Genomic DNA, 18,219 nt, shown 5'->3' on the forward strand with positions numbered 1-18,219 from the left:
CAACTTTTATTTCAGTGGCAGTTATATTCCTATTGGTCATCAGTGTGTCAGTACCAAACAAATAACAAGTGGCGCTTGACAGTCAGAAAATTAAAACATTTATTTTTTTTAAATGTATATGAATTACAACAACCTCCCGGGGGTGTATAACAATATTAAAACATCACAGTAATATAGATGTACAATATATTATAACTAAGTGTTCAGGCTATAATTAAAACACCAATTGTAGATGATCTTATATACATACAATTAACCACTAATAACACCTGGAAGGTCATAAAACGTGCAGGGTTCAGTATATGCACAAAAGTGCCTCACCCACTCCTCTCCCATCTACATCTCTGACCTTATCTCCCTTTACTCTCCCACCCGTCCTCTTCGCTCTGCTAATGCACGCCAACTCTCCTGTCTTCTGATTACTTCCTCCCACTCCTATCTCCAAGATTTTTCACGTGCTGCTCCCTTTCTCTGGAATTCTTTACCTCTCCCCCTCAGACTCTCCACCTCTCTACAAAACTTCAAACGGGCTCTTAAGACCCATTTCTTTACCAAACCTAGCCAAATCTCAACCTAACCCTCTGTTCCATGCTCTCTATGTACCCCATCTGTGTTACCCCTGTCTGTCTACCCCTCCCCTTAGAATGTAAGCTCTCACGAGTAGGGCTTCCCTCATGTGCTTATACTTTTCTTACTTTAATAATCCTCAACTGCCCAGATCCCGCAGTTTTTGGCCACCTGGCACTTATCTCTATGTTTACTGGTGTAGTTATGCTTAGTTGCCCTGTACTTGTCCTATATTGTCTTCAACTGTACGTCACTGTTTTCCTGTTTTGATTATGTGCATATGTACTCTGTATTGGGCGCTGCAGAACCCTTGTGGCGCCATATAAATAAAGGATAATAATAATAATAATAATAATAATAATAAAAAGTGTATAGCTATAAAGTACTTTGTCAGAACAAAGGATCACTCACGGCTGTGTGCTTTGAAGATTTGCATGTATCACAGATGAATAGCAGTAAGCGGCTGGTGCAAGATTATTAGGATGAAAAAAGTATTTATATGCACCTATAACGCTGGGCAGGAGCTTCTTCGGTCCCTGCTCCCTGGTGTTGTCTCGTTAACCAAGTGGAGACACACACCAGAGCCTCAGCGAATGGAATTGATGCCGCGCCGTGCGGGGAGTCCCGATTGTCCGTCCTTACCCGATCAGCGCCACCTCCGGTACCTCCGTGCTTTCCAAACGGAGGCAAATAGCTGGTGAAGCCGGAGCTGTTGTGGTGATCGGTCCGGGTGTATTGGCCGGCAGTCGGCCTGTCTTGAATGGAGCAGACACCCGGTGTAATTTCCGTGCGCCGGTCCGCACCGGACCTGTCGGGAACGGCACCTGTTGCTTCTACCGCCCCAACTTGAGAAGAACGGCTGGGGCTGTAGGAATGAAAGGCTGCAGATCGAATGCTCCGGGCTGCAGTAATCAAAACCGGGCTCCTATGCACGGCTCTGAAATTCAATTTGAAGCAGACAGCAGTAATGATCCTTAAAGTGCAAAGCCTGTATCCTTAACGCGTTTCAACGCCAGCAGGGCGTCTTTTTCGAAAGGCAGGTATACCTGGGAGCAGGAGTATTCAGGTCTTATACCTGCTCCACAGGTGGAACTAATTATCAGTGATTTAGCTCAGCCATTCTAGATCATCAAATTAGATGTAATGTTTTAGGCTCCTTTATTTTGGAGCAGACATACACATTCATAAGTAACACTATAATAATACCACCATGACACAGTAAAAGGCAGCACAAGATGTACTGCATAAACAGTGCAAATAATATAAAATAAAAGAACCCAAATAAAATATGAGACTGGGAATACCTATCTTTATCATAAGGAATATATTATAGCGATCCATAATTACCATACCAATTTGTATATCTATAAATATGTATATTTAAATCAATGAGATTCTATATTATCATAGCACTGATTTAAAAAACCATGATAAGAAAAAGTTTCTTTTATGTGGATACATGTTCTTACACACACTTCCGATCTCTGCTGTCAGTAACACAAATACTAATACCTAGGAAGGAAAATCCCCCCAGAAAAACCCCTGGAATAATGTGTTAGACAGCAGAAAGGGAAAGAGAAAGCGAAAGAGAGAGAAAAATAAAATAAAAACAGAATAAAGGGATATAAATTCGAGGTAGCTTAGTTGTTTATACGATTTAAAAAAAAAAACTGCTTATATATAATAGTAAACAAAAACACAAACACCAGAGAGAAGGAGATAGTGGGAGAAGCTGCACATAACCAATAACATTTGGTAGACGCCAATATCACAACCAACAGACAGAAGGAAAAAAAAAAAAACCTAAACTAGGACTATGAAACCAGATCTGTGAGCACTCCTATAGAGGTACTCAGGTTAAAAACAAAAAAACAAATTTAAATAAACTCCAGATCAATGGTTTCATTAAGACCCTGAGGATTAAGTGTCTGTAATCTGAAGATCCATGCTGCCTTCTATCTGCATAGAGTTCTGAAGCGATCACCACCCCTGCTGGTTGCTGGAATATATTCCAGCCCAACCAGCAGGAGCCCCGTGGGGTCGCCTCCATGAAACTCAGAAAAATGGCGAGGAACACTATGATTCATGATTTTGTTCAGAATGTTTCTTCTATGTTCCATAAATCTGAGTTTCAGGGGGCGTATTGTTCGACCAACATAATATAGTTGACAGGGACATATCAATAGATAAATCACATATTGAGTGCTGTAATTAATAAAAGTGTTGATTCTATGCTCTTTTTTAGAGACATTGGAAACAACACTTTTAGTTTTATTCGAAACAAACGAACAAGTGATACACCTCCCATGGTTACATCTATAGAACCCTGTGACCTCTGGTCCAATTAAAGTTCTTTGTGTATTTTTTAGGGACCGATCTGAATGTCCTTTAAAGAAGCTAGGAGCCAGAATATTCCTCAAATTTTTGGCTTTCTTAAAAACTATCACTGGTGTTTCATCTAAATGTTCCTTGAGACGCCAATATCAGTGAATAATAATCTATAATTTTTATTGATTATGCCCTTGATCTTACTAGCCGCTACATTAAATTTGGACTTAAATACTAGACTATATTTATCTTTGTTCTTCTTTATTACTTTATTTTTATTTTTATCTTTATCCCTAATCCTATACCTGTCTCCATCATTAGTCTCCAAGTTCACACCACTTGGATGGCCAGGTTCCTGTATGTCAGCATTATTCTCATCATCCTCAGTGGCAAGCATATCTTTTCTTACAAGTTTAGAAGCATAAACCAAAGCCTCATCTAATACTCCTTGTGGATAATCACAACCTTTAAATGTGTCCACCAGATCCCTGACCTGTTCATGATATTTCTTATCAAAAGTGCAATTTCTCCTAATCCTGTGTACCTGGCTTTTTGGTACATTCTTAAGACAGTTTTTATTATGATTACTGGAATAAGGAATATAATTACATACATCCACTGATTTTTTAAAAGGTGATACTGTGACAATTTCCTCTACCACCTCCACCGTTACATCCAATAAATTAATCTGTGAAGGATGGTGAGTGCACGTGAAGGTTAAACCATAAGTGTTATTGTTAATATACCTAACAAACTCAGTGACTGAAGCAGAATCCCTTTTCCAAACAAAAAACAGGTCGTCGATATAGCGACCATAAAGGACCAGGTTCGCAACATGGGCGCCTCCCCAGATATAGGTGTTTTCAAAGTTGCCCATGTAGATGTTTGCGAAACTGGGCGCGAACCTGGTCCCCATCGCTGTACCGAGGACCTGTAAATAGTGACAGTGATCAAATAAAAAATTATTGTGGGACAAAATAAAAGCAATAGCAGAAAGAATAAATTGACGTTTCCCCTCTGAGATACCCATTTCCTCACGTAAGCTTTTTGCCACACATTCTATCCCTTTTGTATGTGGGATATTGGTGTACAAAGCTTGTACGTCACATGTGACGAACAGGAAATCAGGATTCCATTTCAAACCTTCCACCAGTTTAATAAACTCAGTGGTGTCTCTAATATGGGATGTCAGAGAGGATGCACGTGGTTGTAAAAAGTGATCAACGTAATAAGACAAATTAGATGTAAGGCCCTCAATCCCTGAAATAATAGGGCGACCCGGGGGTGCGTGCAGTGTCTTGTGTACTTTGGGAAGGTGATAATAAATGGGAGTGATTGGGTGGAGGGGGTAGAGGAACTCAAACTCATCACGTGTAATAACACATTATTCCAGGAGTTTTTCTGGGGGGATTTTCCTTCCTAGGTATTAGTATTTGTGTTACTGACAGCAGAGATCCGAAGTGTGTGTAAGAACATGTATCCACATAAAAGAAACTTTTTCTTATCATGGTTTTTTAAATCAGTGCTATGATAATATAGAATCTCATTGATTTAAATATACATATTTATAGATATACAAATTGGTATGGTAATTATGGATCGCTATAATATATTCCTTATGATAAAGATAGGTATTCCCAGTCTCATATTTTATTTGGGTTCTTTTATTTTATTTGCACTGTTTATGCAGTACATCTTGTGCTGCCTTTTACTGTGTCATGGTGGTATTATTATAGTGTTACTTATGAATGTGTATGTCTGCTCCAAAATAAAGGAGCCTAAAACATTACATCTAATTTGATGATCTAGAATGGCTGAGCTAAATCACTGATAATTAGTTCCAACTGTGGAGCAGGTATAAGACCTGAATACTCCTGCTCCCAGGTATACCTGCCTTTCGAAAAAGACGCCCTGCTGGCGTTGAAACGCGTTAAGGATACAGGCTTTGCACTTTAAGGATCATTACTGCTGACTGCTTCAAATTGAATTTCAGAGCCGTGCATAGGAACCCGGTTTTGATTACTGCAGCCCGGAGCATTCGATCTGCAGCCTTTCATTCCTACAGCCCCAGCCGTTCATCTCAAGTTGGGGCGGTAGAAGCAACAGGTGCCGTTCCCGACAGGTCCGGTGCGGACCGGCGCACGGAAATTACACCGGGTGTCTGCTCCATTCAAGACAGGCCGACTGCCGGCCAATACACCCGGACCGATCACCACAACAGCTCCGGCTTCACCAGCTATTTGCCTCCATTTGGAAAGCACGGAGGTACCGGAGGTGGCGCTGATCGGGTAAGGACGGACAATCGGGACTCCCCGCATGGCGCGGCATCAATTCCATTTGCTGAGGCTCTGGTGTGTGTCTCCACTTGGTTAACGAGACAACACCAGGGAGCAGGGACCGAAGAAGCTCCTGCCCAGCGTTATAGGTGCATATAAATTCTTTTTTCATCCTAATAATCTTGCACCAGCCGCTTACTGCTATTCATCTGTGATACATGCAAATCTTCAAAGCACACAGCCGTGAGTGATCCTTTGTTCTGACAAAGTACTTTATAGCTATACACTTTTGTGCATATACTGAACCCTGCAAGTTTTATGACCTTCCAGGTGTTATTAGTGGTTAATTGTATGTATATAAGATCATCTACAATTGGTGTTTTAATTATAGCCTGAACACTCAGTAATAATACATTGTACATCTATATTATTGTGATGTTTTAATATTGTTATACACCCCCGGGAGGTTGTTGTAATTCATATACATTTTTTAAAATAAATGTTTTAATTTTCTGACTGTCAAGCGCCACTTGTTATTTGTTTGGTATTTTTGTGTTTTAAGGGACTGGCAATTCCCTTTTACAAGAGGCTGCTGACAATCACATTGCAGTGCTACTCACCAGAGCGCTTAGTTTTCCTTTTTCTTTTTTTTACGATCAGTGTGTCAGTGTGTACATTGCATTGCAAAAGTAAGGAAGGACTTGCCTTTGGTCTCTTACTTTTGGGAGAATTTTATGCTTTTGGTCATTATAATCAGAAAAAAATACATTGAATTATGTGCACTCTGCGTCAATGATATCCTGGTGATCTGGGAGGATTGCAAGAATTTGATCTATACCTTTTTGAAGTCCTTGATTTTTTTAAAACAATTTTTAATTGAGGCGTATTACCTCATACAAAAGTGTAATAAGATAAAATATATTGTTATATTAATGAAAATATAAATTAAATATGATATAAATAGTATAAAACTTTCCAGTCTATATAATAGGCTAGATTACACTGCCCAACAATTTTTTTTTTCATTTGGTGCTTGGAATGTTTGTATTGATTTTGGTTATATCAGACGTGCTAAATCCAAATATGAAAACAGTTTTTCTCTAACAGCTATACTTTTTGCGCATGCTAAGGCTGCAGCACATTGCCATCTGGGCGACCTTTATTCTGAGCAGGACGTCATTCATCCTGGTTGTCAGAAACTTTCTGGGCAACCACAAAGCTCAAAACTATGCTGAGCTAGTAAACAACATGCTCATTAATTTCAGAGACCTTGGATGTAATATGAGCATAAAACTTCATTACTTACACAGCCACTTGGACCATTTCCCAGAAAATTTGGGTGATATGAGCGAAGAGCAAGGTGAAAGATTTCACCAGGATATTAAATCAATGGAAGATCGCTACCAGGGAGAATGGGATATACATGTGATGGCAGATTACAGCTGGAATTTATAAAGAGACTATCCAAACAAAGGCCATTCAAGAATGCCCACAAAAGAAGCTTCCTAAACTACATTTCTTTTCATTTATGGTTTCATTTTATTATTTTGAAGAAAAAGTGTTATTTGAGTCCTATAGTGTTACTGTAATTTTAGTATGTTTTATTGATGTCACTAAAATAATCTAGAAAATATTTTTAGACTATTTTTTACTTTTTGTGTTTTATTATGTGAATCATAGGCCTAATATGAAATAGGGTAACACAAATCACACAATGTTTATATCTCAAAAATTAGAGCTGATAGGCAAATATTAATTAGAGCTGATAGGCAAATATTAATGTTATATTTGAAATCAGCACACCAAATATACATAAAATCAGCTCAAAAATCCTTGGGACCAAAACACGTGTTGGGCTGTGTTATCTATGCGATACTTGTTCATAAATTATCCTTAACTTTTGCGAGACAAAGTTTTTTGAATTTTTCTCTGAATGAAGAAAGACAGTGGGGTATATTTACTAAAAGTTGATTTGGGTCGATTTTGATCGATGTTTAGTCGATTTTTGATTGGTTTTGTTTCTCAGGGTCTAAATCACATTTACTAACAGATGATTTTTGATATACTTTTAAAAAAAATGTCAAAATTCATCTGTTAGTAAATGTGGGATTTAAGGGTATATTTATTAAAAGTTGATCTGGGTCGATTTTTGGTCACTGTTTGGTCGATTTGTATTTCAGGGTGTAAAGTCCATATTTACTAACAGATGATTTTTGACATATTCTTTTTTAAATCATTTTAAAAATCACCCGTTAGTAAATGTGTGGTAGACCCTGAAGTAGAGAAATTACCCAGAGCAACTAATCAGATTCTGTCATTTTATAGACTGTGATAGATAAATGACAGTAAGAAGCTGGATGGTTGCTGTAAAGCCAGTTAGCATTGGTGTTTAAGTATACATGCGTGCAAATCGTATACTTCATCAAAGATGTTTATTTTGTACGTGATTTTTAATCTGGTGTGACAGGAATAAAAGTTGTGAAGTACTTTCATTATTGTGTGCCCAATTTATTTATGCTTTCCAGATTTATTCTCGGTAGAAAAACTGAGACAAAGGGTGCAGCACTAATCAAGGATTTTTAACAAACACAGCTTGATCTAAATATATCAGAAATGAAATATCTTGCCTTGGCCAATAATATTGCTGAAATACTATATATATATATATATATATACATACATATATTAGTGATGTGCACCGGAAATTTTTTGTGTTTTGTGTTTTGGTTTTGGATTCGGTTCCGCGCCCGTGTTTTGGATTCGGACGCGTTTTGGCAAAACCTCCCTGAAATTTTTTTGTCGGATTCGGGTGTGTTTTGGATTCGTTTTTTTTTACAAAAAACCCTCAAAAACAGCTTAAATCATAGAATTTGGGGTCATTTTGATCCCATAGTATTATTAACCTCAATAACCATAATTTCCACTCATTTCCAGTCTATTCTGAACACCTCACACCTCACAATATTATTTTTAGTCCTAAAATTTGCACCGAGGTAGCTGGATGACTAAGCTAAGCAACCCAAGTGGCCGACACAAACACCTGGCCCATCTAGGAGTGGCACTGCAGTGTCAGACAGGATGGCCGATTTAAAAAATAGTCCCCAAACAGCACATGATGCAAAGAAAAAAAGAGGTGCACCAAGGTCGCTGGATGGCTAAGCTAAGCAACCCAAGTGGTTGACACAAACACCTGGCCCACCTAGGAGTGGCACTGCAGTTTTCTAGCGAGAGGATGAGTGCTTCCATCCTCATGTGAATCTGAACCACTAGCCATGAACATAGACCAGGGCCTCAGCCGCTCCTTGCCACTCCGTGTCGTAAATGGCATATTGGCAAGTTTACGCTTCTCATCAGATGCTTTTAATTTTTATTTTTGGGTCATTTTACTGAACTTTTGTAGTATAGTTGACGACACAGAGGTAGAGCAATGGACTACTGTACCGTACTGCTATTTATATACTGGTGGTCAGCAAAATTCTGCACTCTATATGGAGTAGTGATGAGCGGGTTCGGTTCCTCGAAATCCGAACCCCCCCGAACGAATACGAATCTCGCGAGAATCCGACAGCGGGATGATGACATTCGGGCGCGTTCGGGTTAACCGAGCAAGGCGGGAAGATCCGAGTCTGCCTCGGACCCGTGTAAAATGGGTGAAGTTCGGGGGGTTCGGATTTCGAGGAACCGAACCCGCTCATCACTAATTTATATATATATATATATATATATATACTAGTGTGGTTTTACATTGGATTTTTATATATATTATTAAGCACACCCCATGTCCTATTTAAATATATGCAAGCTGATTATTATATTAGAACTAAATAATTATTAGTTTTTTTTAGTGGGTGTGCGCTGTATGATACGTTTTACTAGCCAATTGGTAAGTTATCATTTAGAAATGCCTCCATCATGTTAATGCGTTCCACTGAGCGCTCCACATATCACATGATCCTGGATCTAATATTATTACCCTGTGCATCGTCACTAACATGGTGATGCTTTCCACGGCGCGCTCCACCGGCCGGTGTTAGCGCGTCTCATGACACCGGAAGTGACGTTGTGCAATGTGCCGCACCCGGAAGTCAATATACATTCCAGAGTGCATTCCACCGCACGCTATACGGTGATCCATCATCCAGTAACCTGCTTTTAACATTTAAATGTTGTGTTTATTCATGCTTCTCATCAGAGAAGCAGCACTAATCATTTGTGACTGTTTAAAGTTTATATGAATAGTTGTCCTCACCACACCAAATACCTTTCACAGGAAGTGATGTCACTATTAACTCAGCCATGTGCTGGGATCCTATTATCTCTGTAGGTATAAATTAAGCTCTTCTGTTTACTGACCCTATCCCCATGACGAAGTCTAACTGCTGACGAAACGCATTGGGACTGCTGTACCTTAACCTTTTTATGGACAGATAAGCCTTTTAATATTTATCTTTTGTACGTTTGCATTTCTACCATTTCTTTGGATACTTATGGAAAACTAATGTACCCAATCTCCTATATGGATAGATAAGCTTGATTTATCCTTTATTCTGTACGCTTGCATTTTTACCATTTGTTTTTTTGTGTTATATTAAAATTTGTGAAAAACCTTTTATTATCCCTGGCTGTGGATTTTAAATGATAGGATTTGCTTATCCTTAGAAGGTTTTTTATATACAAGTCTTATATACAACTAGTTTTATGCTGAACAATGGTATGAAAACTGTATTAAAACTGTATGCGCTATATTTATCTTATCTTTTTCATGCTCCCATATTGGTCTTATGACCGAAGAAGGTTTGCACCAGATAAGTAGTGTCCCCTTTTTACTCATACTGGGTACACATTGTATATACTTTTTAGACACTTTTCTCCACTTACTCAAATATATATATATGTGTGTGTGTGTGTGTGTGTGTGTGTGTGTGTGTGTGTGTGTGTGTGTGTGTGTGTGTGTGTGTGTAAAGAGGTGCAATTAGCACTAACAACCATATAATTCAATAATTCACAAAGATATATACAAATAAAAATAATTTTTGTGATGACTATAACAATATATATTAGCCACTCTCCTGTGGCTTAATCAATAAATAAGAAATAAATAGGAGGCACTCCAAGTGTATATAGTGGATGCTGCTAAATTTCAGGATAGTCCCATTTCCAATCGGACAAAGTTCAAATTTTCACTAATGGTAAATCAGCTGCGCCTTCAGTGCATCAAAATGGGGATTTCTACCGTGACTTATCGGTGACAATCAATATATGTGTACCGGATAAATACATGAAGTGGGCATGTAGAAGTGTCTTTCAGGTACAGTACTTTGCCTAGTATTGCTTCTCCTTCCACCGTAGTCCAAATGTTTATGTGTCAATACACATGGATATAGGATGGAGACAGCGTATCAATGATACTGCCCTTCAGATTCATAAAGTGACTTTTTGCTGGCATGCATAAAAAGTGCTGATGTGCTTATTTGTGCAAATTACATGTAAAAAATTGTGAGCTCTTGCACCAGTGCACTTACTTCCCGTGCACTAGAAACATATACAAGCAATATATGTGTGTATACCATACACACCCTTAGTGAAAAGAACACTCACTTTATCCTCATTCAGAGTGTTCTGGACTGAGGTGTGATCCTTCAGGGTTCTCATCCATCCGAGAACCTTAAAAACAATAAAATACTCCCAAAAGGGAAAAAATCCTAATAGCGTAATACCGTTTTTAACATTTTTTTATTACACTAAACAAAAACACACATTTAGATGGACTCGTACAATTTAAATAATAAAAATAATAAAAATCCAGTTGGAGATATATGTTACTTCTTTCACTGGTATGTTCACACTACATTTTTGATTGATATATATGAATAGAAAATAAAACAATAACCATATATTTATAACTCCTTAATTATGTTTATCAATTTAGGAAATTTTTAAGTGTTTGGCGAGATACGTCATATTTATAAAGGACTCCTATCCACTTCGGAGCCACATCATTTTGTGTTTTATCATACCAGCTATAGTCTGGTATGTATCGCCATTTTCCTCTTCTCCACCGCCTAACTATTCCTCATTATATACACCTTCTGAGTCTGAATTAATATGATGTTTTGTTTATCAGGTGTCATGCCCATGTACACTGGTTTAAATAGAGTGTCATTCAAGTGTTTCTTCAATTTCAATCTTGTGAGCATTCGGTATGTATTGTATGGTCATTATGAATCATATATATTATTTTATGGATTAGTACTGTTCATGTATTCGTTGTTCATATTTACTGTTTAGGTTGAGCACCCCTGATGAAGTCCTGCTAAGGGATGAAACATGTTGGGTTTATCTATTGATCTGCAGTGCATTGAATATTATTAAAATAAACTGAATGTCAAGAGAGATTACATCTGAAGACTTCTCCATGTGAAAACATACACTGTATATGTTTTATTTTGTATTTTCATGAATAAATCTTTTATGGTTTTTATAGTTAAGAATTGTTTTTAATAAATAAGCAATCATTGAAAGAGTACCATCCCTTTAGCGCCCTCAGATCTGTTTTCTATTTTGTCATTGTTTCTGAACCTTACTAACAGGAGGTTCTTCTAGAGGTGCTGCTTTTGTTTTCTCATTAGCACCATTGGGTACTCCTCTATTTTGCTTTTATATATATATATATATATATATATATATATATAATTTTAATAGCAAGTGGAGACAGTTTTAAAACCCGTAATCACTCTTGAATTTGCAGATCATTGTATAATACTTCAGTTCATATTAGCTGGAAATAAGCAAAAGGCGAATTTAGTAACACAGTAAGCCAAATATATTGCTATTCAATGCTACGTTTCAGAGACCTGGCCATATTTCATTAAGGCAACAATGTACTGTGCTCTATGCTGTTATTCACTTGACAGGCCAAGACAAACTGTTTCCTTTATACTTGGACTTCTATATAATTGTTGGCATTGAAATTTCCACGAAATGCTATTTCACTTAAAAACGCTATAAATTTATAAACTGTTGTACATTGAAGAAATGATCCCCAAGGAAATGAGCATAAACCTATAACATTTTCATTAACAATCTGTTTTAAATTTACTACATGGAATTTGATTATACATGATAAAATAACTGAAAAGTATATAACCATGTTACAGTTAAAGTATCAGTTTTCTGTGGTGGCTTAAAGAATTCTGCTTTGTAGGGCAATACATCATAAATATTATGATGATTACAGGATTAAAATGCATGAACCTGGATATGTATACCACTTCCTTCAATCTACCTGAATGTGCCACTGACATTCTCACTCAGCTTTTCATCCTATCTTCTGTGGCTCAATTACTATATTAAAAATAAAACACACTTGCCAAAAACTGGGATCAGAATTTTAGTGCACATACATTTTGTGCCATGTAATATAAATAATGTTTTTGCTACAAGGTTTTGCACTTGAAATGTCATCTTCTGATTAAGAGAGCACCACGGGGAACCTTGTGATGATCTCTCGACACTTGGGCTAATAGCCGACCAAGGCAACAATCGATCTTTGTATCTCCACCTGGAAGATCGCATCAGGCACTACGGTGATGCATAGTTTTGGCAATAAAATACAGAATTTATTCATGGACTTTGGAACTCCTGAAATAAATGGCACAAATACATGCCACTGCCTTTTATTTTATTGTAGTGCTGATGTTTCCAAAGGTTGCTATAAAAGTCTGATTCTTTTCCATGAGTGTTTTATGCCTGAATTTTGCACAATATTAAAATGCTTAGTTCCAAGTTCAATGGAGCCTAACAAATTGTAACTTCTTATTTCTAACTATGTGATAATTCAGCTTTAAACAATGCAGGTTTTCACAAATACCTCTTTATATATTTTTTTGGTAAGTTCCAAGATGGTACCTCAAAGAGGTGCGGTCTAATAAACTTCTAAGTACTGAAGCACCATTATGATAGCTTATTGCTCTGCATTATGCTTTTTATTTCATTTCATGTTCTTTATTATGGTATCCTTTCCTGATTGTTTGCCCATCCATAAAGTTTTTAGGATTGTCAAGTCTTACATTTTTTTTAACTTTATAGACTATGTGGAATCAAGAAAAGAGAAAATACTTTTTACTATTATAAATGATGCGGGTTACAGATTATTTTTATAACATGGGGTAATATGTTGATGATGATTATTATTTATTATAGGGGTTTTTATTCTTTTTAATTATGGGAACACATATTATTTTTCAGTGATAAAGATTGCATAAAAGTTAAACACTTTCTATATATAGCAATTAACCTCATGTATAAAATGCCTATTTCCATCTAGAAATGTGCTAACAAGTCCGTCGTACTCTTCTGTCTATTGTTTTATTATTGTGTAACCATTTGTAAAGTGCACATAAATATGAGAGGGCTGTACAAATAAATGTTAAAAAATAAATACATTTTAATAGGACGGGGGCACATATATCAGTTTTATTTAGTAAGATGACATAAATTAGTTGTTAAAAACTAAAGTGGAAACACTATCCTGGTACTAAAGCCTGGTACCTCCCAGCTTATTAGGGAGGGTTCAACGCTACTTAGCATTGGCCTGGTCATCTTGTGGAGGTCCTTGACCAGTGTCAGATTGTGGCAAGAAGGGCCCACCAGAGAGTGCAGTAATAGTGATGCATACTTAGGGGTGTGGCCAGTCCTACAGAGGCTTGGCTAACCATTAAACAGTACATGGCCTGGGCCCTTTAAAAATAATCAATATATATTATATAGTAAATACTACTAGTGCATGCATGAAAATATATCAAATTAATAACAGCAATGCACAGTAGAAAATACAACAAAGTCCTGTGCAGTATAATGTAAAATATGTATAATGTATTATTCAAGTGCACAATCTTTATCCTGATCCCTAGAGAAGGAGATGGGCCCTATGGCAGTTGGTCCCACCGGGGGTTTCCTCTGTACCCCTGTATGCCAGTCTGACTATTGGCGTATCTATAATGGGTGCAGTGTGTGTGGGGCACATGGGCTCTGGGGTTCAGGGGAGCCCACCACACACACACTGCACCCATTTGTTTAATACTTACCTCTCTGGAGTCCTCTGTCAGAGCCATCCCTTCTTGGCAGTGCAACAGAGTCTGAACACTAGGGGGAGCAAACTCTAATGCGCCTGCTGAAACCTCCAGAAACGTGGAACGGTAGCCATTTTTCCGGAGTTTTGTGCATGCGTATTAGGAAAATCTTCAGGAAAATGGCTGACTCGCCATATTCCAATGCTCATACTCTATTGCCGCTGCGTAGAAGGATGCCACCACCAGGGGACTCCGGAGAGGTAAGTATTAAAACCTTGTGCATCGGTCAGAGAAGGCTGCACAGGGGCCTCCTCCTCTCTTAAAACACCCTTGAATCTGACCCTGTCCATTACCAATGTTAAGTAGCATCGACAGTTTAGGAAAGGTTTTTTTTGTTTGTTTTTATAGGATAACAGGTGAAATAGCTTCAAGCTTCCACGCTTATGAAAAACACATCTTCTATTGGCAGCTTATCCTGCATTATTGTATTGAAAAATAATTATGATTAGACTCATTGAAAATGACAATTTTGAAACTATTTTTCCATGCTTTTGATAATTCCAGCAACTTCAAAATCCTGGAAAAGAATGCCAAAAAGCATAAAACCCCCATGGTGTTTTTACATTGTTTTTGGTCTGGGCACGACCATACTTCTTTTGCTTTTGGATTTCACTCAATGTAAATGTAAATTTGATTAAAATTATTGAAATCCTCCATCATATTTGTATTTACAAACTATTTCATAATGACCCACATAACAACTACTAACATTATGAGCTGAACGGAGCTGACTGGCTGGTGTTACCTATACTCTATGTTAAATGTATTGGGCATAAAGTCTCAAATTAGCTTGTTTACTCTGTTAAATGCATTGACCTACTTACAGTATTTGTTTTCTCTTGCCTAAAGAGCCAAACTCTAGCCTCAGTGCAGTATTAGACCTTTGTGATAATAGGAGCAGAGGTTTCAAGGTGGCTGAGAATGAGTGATAAAGGTAGAAAAATATTGGGAAGTGGTACAGGTGAATTGTATAGAAGGGAGGGCAACTGCATGGGGAAAAGGGGCATTAGGGCTGTTGTGCAGGAGGCCAGGTGGCTGATTGGGAGGAAGGAGAGCATAAATATTTACATGGGGTAGAAGTGTATTGGTACAAGCAGAAAATAAGAAAATAGTGGCTGTTGTGGGAAAGCTAAAGATGGAGAGCTAGAAAAATGAGGAAGAACCAATTTTACAAATCAAAAAATGTAAAATGTAAAGAAAGGTTCAAATTGAAATATTGAGATACTAGTGTAAAAAAGAACATGTAAATAGACCACTGTGCAAAAATGTGGGTAAGCATGGGGCAGATGAAGGATATAGAGAGAACAAGTAGTATAGGACAGGAGATAAATTGAGTGACATGGGTGGGAGTGTAACAAAGGGATAATAGCCAGAGAGGAGGGAGATTCACATGAAAGAGAGGAGGAAGGATCAGGGAGATGAGAGGGAAAGAAGATGTAATGATGAGAACAAAACAGAAATGTAGAGAAAGAAGAGAGTGTAACTGAGAAGAGGAGAGAGACAAATTGACACTTGTTGCACAGCCACTGTTATTGTACTGGGTTTTGAATTGGTTAGGTATCACTAAGTTTATATAACAAGATGGCAAGCTGATAACTGCACTCTATATTATAAGGTCTAAACCTCTTCTGGTTGGTACCAATGTGTGAAATAATGAATCTAGAACCCAGAATTTGAATTTGGTAATACGCCTCAATCTCAATGCCCTATACTTATGAATTAATACTATGTTCTGGATATCTGGGCATTTGGTGTTGCTGTGTCTACTGTAGTATATTGATGAGATGGATATATTACTGTGTAGTACAAGTATAATGCCCTCTTTATTTCATTCCTGCTACATACTGTCACTCAGCTTCCATGCAGACATAGTGATGTACTAATCCTGCCTACTTTGGCATTGGTTTCACAGATTTTTAAACATTTATCATATCTAAATCAGCAATGATATAAATTAATAACAATAACTTATTATTTATGTTGGAAAAGACGCAATGTGTGTCAAAAAAGGCAGAGGTCAGATACAAGGGACCTGTGGCACATATTCTTATGCTTTAATTGGGATATATTCATTTTTGGTAAGGATGAGGGGCACCAAAATCAATTTTCACCCTGGGATTCACTTGGTCTAGCTCCAGCCCTGTTAGGGATCATGGTAATATTACTTCTTGCCCTGCAATTGGCTAGTAGTATACTAGGCCAAAAAAGGACCCAGGAAATTCTGCAGTTGATTTGGTGCTGCCATATGATGCCAGTCCTAGAAAATGTTTCAGGGACATTTTTAGTTCCCATTCTGCCCCTGGTAGTGTCTCATTTTAAATACATTAAGCTCATTTGTTTTACATAGTTATCAAAGAAGCTATGAACACTGAAAGAGCAATTCTCCATATTACAGTAATTGGGAAGACTCATGTTCAGCTGCAAGAAATACATCAAATGTGTGAATTATAGCTACTGTAACTGACATTTAGAAAACATACAGTAATCAAGTATCCTCCTGAGTAAAACTTACTAAACCCACAAAAGTCTTTATTGGTGACATGAAAACATGCAGGAGGTAATAACTAGAGATGTGCGGCTGGCACTTTTCGTGTTTTGTGTTTTGGTTTTGGTTCTAATTCCACTTTCGTGTTTTGAGTTTTGGCTAGGTTTTTCCCAAAACCACTCTTTCGGGTTTTGGTTTTGGATCTAGAGGATTTTTACAAAAAAAAACATAAAAACAGCTAAAATCACAGAATTTGGGGGTAATTTTGCTCCTACAGTATTATTAATCTCAATAACATTCATTTCCACTCATTTCCAGTCTATTCTGAACATCTCACACCTCACAATATTGTTTTTAGGCCTAAAAGGTGCACAGAGGTGGCTGTATGACCAAGCTAAGCGACACAAGTGTGCGGCACAAACACCTGGCCCATCTAGGAGTGGCACTGCAGTTGCAGACAAGATGGCACTATTAATAAAACTAGTCCCCAAACAGCACATGATGCAAAGAAGAAAAAGAGGTGCACCGAGGCTGCTGTATGACTAAGCCAAGCGACACAAGTGTGCGGCACAAACACTTGGCCCATCTAGGAGTGGCACTGCAGTGTCAGACAGGATGGCACTTTTCAAAAACTAGGCCCCAAACAGCACCTCATGCAAAGATGAAGAAGAGGTGCAATGAGGTAGCTGTATGACTAAGCCAAGCGACACAAACAATTCGCCCATCTAGGAGTGGCACTGCAGTGGCAGACAGGAGGGCAGATATCAAAAAAGGCCCCAAACAGCACATGATGCAAAGAAGAAAAAAAGGTGCACCGAGGTTGCTGTATGACTAAGCTAAGTGACACAACCACCTGGCCCATCTAGTAGTGTCACGCAGTGGCTGAATGTCGAGAGTGGGCCACAATTGTTCGGTCCACTGACAGCATCTCCAGCACGCCCCTGTCATTTTAAAAAATTCAGCAATAGGTGGACTAATATGGCAGTACCCCAGGACTAATACAGCAGTACCTCTGGACTCATACGGCAGTGTCAGACAGGATGGCACTTTTCAAAAACTAGGCCCCAAACAGCACCTCATGCAAAGATGTCGAAGAGGTGCAATGAGGTAGCTGTATGACTAAGCCAAGCAACACAAACAATTCCCACTGGAATTACACTTCCAAATTACTGGAATTATACATCCAAATCACTGGAATTAAATGGCAAAATCACTGGAATTATACTGCAAAATCACTGGAATTAAAGGGAAAAATTACTGGAATTATACGTCCAAATCACTGGAATTATACTGCAAAATCACTGGAATTATACGTCCAAATCACTGAAATTATACATCCAAATCACTGGAATTATACGTCCAAATCACTGGAATTAAATGTTAAATATCACTAGAATTATACGTCCAAATCACTGGAATTATACGTCCAAAT

The sequence above is a fragment of the Pseudophryne corroboree genome, chromosome 1 (assembly GCF_028390025.1).
Source record: "Pseudophryne corroboree isolate aPseCor3 chromosome 1, aPseCor3.hap2, whole genome shotgun sequence".
NCBI lineage: Eukaryota > Metazoa > Chordata > Amphibia > Anura > Myobatrachidae > Pseudophryne > Pseudophryne corroboree.